The sequence below is a fragment of the Rhineura floridana genome, chromosome 11, assembly GCF_030035675.1.
Source record: "Rhineura floridana isolate rRhiFlo1 chromosome 11, rRhiFlo1.hap2, whole genome shotgun sequence".
Taxonomy (NCBI): domain Eukaryota; kingdom Metazoa; phylum Chordata; class Lepidosauria; order Squamata; family Rhineuridae; genus Rhineura; species Rhineura floridana.
In genome coordinates, this window is record NC_084490.1 from 27075213 (window position 1) to 27079940 (window position 4728).

Consider the following 4728-nt stretch of genomic DNA (forward strand, 5'->3'; position numbering starts at 1 on the left):
CTGTCAATTGAGCAATGTTACATGTTACTGGTGTTATCTGAAATTATGAGATGCATTGTTCAGTGACATTAGCAAGAGGAACCATAAGTTCTAACACATAGCAGGAGTAACTCTCACAGACTGTTGGAAACAAGCCAACAACAACATTACTTACCAACATTTGCACATGCGTCTTCTGCATCCTCATGTTCCAGGACAGCCACACCCACTTCCAAACCATCTGGAGACATGGTGAGACAAGAACGGAAAGAAGTATACAGGAAAACTACTGTCTGTGATAACCAAAGTGATTGGTAACATACTCCAGTAGTGTTCCTGGCGCTTTAAAAATCTGTACCTATTGTACTTGTACGCATATTTCAGAGCAGGGAGAGCATGAGACATTGTGGGCTGTAAGGTAGAACTCAAACAAGGTGCCAGTCTTGAAGGCCAACGCCATATTCCTAAATGACATCAAACTAAGATGAGAGCTGAGAGCACATGTCTTCATGTCGTGCTCATGTCCAGTGTCTTCATTTGCAGCTGTTTCTGTCCCTGCAAGACAAAAGTTAAATTCGTTTCGGTCACCATGCATGTTATTTCCAAATTCATTCCAAGAAATAGCGGTCATAGCATTCAAAAGAAAGCAGTGGCACAGGCACATGTTGATGGCCTTTTGTTCTGTGAAGTTACAGAAAACCGCCCACAGTGGTTTTGCCATGGGGCAGGATATGAAATCCATAAGGAAAGACATAAACAGAGAAAATGGGTACACCACCACACAAATGCCACCTTGCTGTACTTTCTCACCGGGGGGGGGAAGCCAATCTGTACTTTTGAAACACCATCCACCCTCACTCCACGGTCCAAATATGCAGTGCACACATGTGCAGAAGAAACACCCCTGGACTGCACTGTCCTGAGGGGACATGGGTGACAAGGTGCTGGATCACCCCCTTATTGAATCCTGCCTGTCCCGCCCACCCCACACCTGCTGCTTTCCACCCCACTGCATGTCCATAAATCATTTTGCCCTAAACTGAAAAGTAGGGGTCAATGGACAACCACTTACGCCAGAGGCCACATTCCTCAAGGTCACTTAAATTGACCATTGAAATCTCATTTTGCCATGATGACTCTGGACGGACTGCTGCGGGCAAAGTTGTAGCTGTGGTCACATTCTTTGAAGAAGCTCCCTGCTGCACAGCATCGGTGTGCTTACGAATATGCAGACTCTGGGACACTCGCAGTGGCGTTACACTTGCATCCCCTCTGAGAATGCGGTGCAGTTGTTCATAGTAGGGGCAAGTGGTCTTACTGTTTCCCGATTTGGAATTGTGGGCGACGACCCTGCGATACTCCCCTTGCATAACCTTGGTCTTGTTTCTGCACTCCGTGGCTGTCCGGAAGTGCCCTCAGCTCGCCATCTCCTTAGCAATATGTTCAAAGGTGTCAATATTGCGGTGGCTACTACGGAGTTGACCTTGCACCTTTGATTCACCCCAAATATCCAACAAATCCATGACCTTGCAGGAACTCCAGCTGGGACCTCTGGCTCCATTCACACATTCCTGGGCCAGATCAGGAGCAGAAACAAGCCCTTCCTGTGCCATCCTGTTCTTGAATTTGCTTTCCGGTGTCTCTGTCCCCCTCCTTTCCTTTCTCTGTAGTCTGCTTTGATGGAGTTAACAACAGGTAGGTCAGCCATTCCTGCTGAATGTGTTCTGTCTCCGCTACCTAGAAAGTGGCAAGGGAAAAAGAAAGGGTTGAATGTATCAACTTGAATGCATTTTCTTTACATTTCTTATATATATATATATATATATATGAAACCTTCCATCACCTTCCACAGCAAAATGCAAAGACTTGCAGAATACATATACTTGAAAAAACCAGCATTACCTTAAAAGCCAAAAAATTATGTATGTACAAAAGTGGACTAGGTAAGAACAGCAACTGGTATATATCAGTATATGCCTTTTGGTATATACCAAAAGGAGCCTACTCTTCATGCCAATGCATCTCACATGAAAGGGGAATGTATTAGCTACTGGAAACAGTCTACTCAGTGGCTGTCATACCTCTTTTCAGTAGGATTGTCTTGATGAAATAGGCAGGAAAGGATAAGAAAGCATGTCAACAGTTCATCCCAGTGGCATGCACAGAAGCACTTGCAACGTTTCTCATCCAGTCCCAAACAGCATGCCAAAGGATGGGCAACACTGGGAGAGGCTTGGACCCTGGGTGTGGGCGTATACACAACCCTGGGAAGGGTCAAGATTATGGTGGGAGTAGACCCACCACCAGTACCCCGGGGCGGAAGAAGCAAGCGACATGCATCTCGTTACATGTGGGAAGTGGGAACCGTGGCTATTTGTGGGTGGAGTTGGGGTGGGGAAAGAAGAGAAACCTTCCCACCGTTATTCACCAACATGACCCATGCCGGGGCGGGAGGCAGAGAATTCCCCCCACCAACACCCCTCCACCTCTGGCCCCTGAACACAGCATTCCCCCTCCTCCGTTGAGAGTGGATTCTCCAGCAGACGCAGGGTGGCACCTCTCTTCTGCAGCCGCAGGAGAACCAGCAGCAGCAACAAATCCAACACCACTCCTGCCCCAGCCGGGAGGAATAACCGGCCCCTCCTTTGCCCTACCCTTGTCGGGGATGGGTTTGCAGCTACTTACCTTGATTATCGTGTTATGCGGCCAATGAACAGGATGCCCCCATGATGGCAAAAGTGAAACGGAAAGATGCAATCGCCTGGTAATCACTTCTTTCACCCCTACTGACAACAAACGTAAACAGCCGTTGCCACTTCTGCAGAAATGTGCATTTCTGCATTGGCACAGTATAGCCAATTGCTCTGATTGGTTCAATTTTCCCGGGCTTTTCCCATGGATATTTGCGCACATGCGCAAAAGTGAACATGCATGATTGAATGAAAATGAGGAAGGGGCATGGGGGACTGGCCACGGACCGCCCATGGACCACCTACACATCATTAAAGTCCGTGGTATTGCATCTGAGCGCCTAATGTTACAGCGGATTATTCCCGGTTTAAAAAAGCAAATCGCATTATTTGCGATACTCCAGATGCGGATTTAAACGGAATAAAATCTGCGAAAACGGGTAACATCATATGGACCATGGAAACTTTATGAATACACAAAGCGATCATATCGCAGATTATACGGTCGTTTGGACGAGCCCATAGTCAACCCCCATCCTTTTTTGTTTTTAACATCTCTTGCAAGTCTAAGGTCATTTTTAGCTCTAGCCTTTCTGACACTCTCTCTAAAAGCTGTAACTACTGATTTGTGAACAACCATCATGATTGGCCCCTCTTTCTATTCCCTTTTCAACCTGAGTTCATCAAATGACTTCTTATATGGTCACCCCCAGTTTTTCTTGCTTGTTGGAGTGGTTTGTGATTGTGCCTTAAGTATATCACTCAAGATATTTCCATCTATCTTGACTTTCCTTCATCTTGGGTATTTCCACCCACAGGGATGATCCCAGTAATATTTTAAACTTGTTGAAACTTGCTTTCCTAGGGCACTTCCAACTATTATTGTTTTGGGGTGAGAGACAATCACATACTGGCAATGGCAAATTCAGGTTGTGCAATTAAAGTCGGGTATGCTTTACTGATTCATAGGGTCACCATAAGTCATAATCGACTTGAAGGCACATAACAACAACAATGCTTTAATTTGGATTCCTGCATTGAGCAGAGGGTTGGACTTGATGGCCTTATAGGCACCTTTTAACTCTATAATTCTATGAGTCTATGATTCTATGATTTGAAGGTCTTGTGCAAGTCTTGTGAAACAAACTTGTTTTTACCTCTGCTCCAAACTGAACTTTTTGCAATAAGCAGTAGGTGACATGAAAAGAGTGGGATAACATCTACTTGCTGCAATATCTTCTGACTTCCTGCAAACAAACTAGAATGAATGCTCAATACATAGCTGACATTGTCTAACCTCCCCTCAAACTTTGTACAAAATGCAAGATGAATGTTCACTAAACAGGTTGTCTGGAAGTTGTGCCAAATGTGTGTGAACTTAGTTGTGATTCTGGGCAGAGGCAGCTTGTACCTACTGGAATATGTGCCACCGACTGTGTACTATTCCACAAACAAGAAAATAATTGTTGTGGGATTCTGGGGAGAAAAACATTGTTGTGCATGATGCAACTTTAAAAGTGAACAGCACACTGGGGATTTAATAATTACCCTGTTATTGCCAAAATTACTGGTTTCCATCCTCTTACACAACAGACATCTAGAATTTGATCAGCAATCAGCATCTGGAAAAACCTGTAAAATCTTCATGTTGCTCAGAACTTCATTTAGGGTTAGGCAGGATTCTGTCATTCTTTTGTAGAGTCATTTAATGTCTTTATTCTAGGGCATATTTCCATCATCTGATTTGTAGCCCACAAGAGCAGGCAGGGTATATCCTTCTTCGTCATCCTTATTATCTTTATTACTTGTCCAGTTTAACTGCCATTTCCCAGATTATTACACTGAAAAACTGGACCTTATGAGGTATTAATTGACCCTCACACACCACTTCACAGCACTGGCACAAAGATTCCCTAACAGGTCCAGTGGTAAATCAGGATAGCAATATAATCTTTCACAATTTAGGGGTAGCTATAGCAAAACTGGCAATAGCCACATATAATGCTGCATTTGGAAACATAGTGTCTATGTTTGGAGGAAAAGTTTTGCCAACAGGATC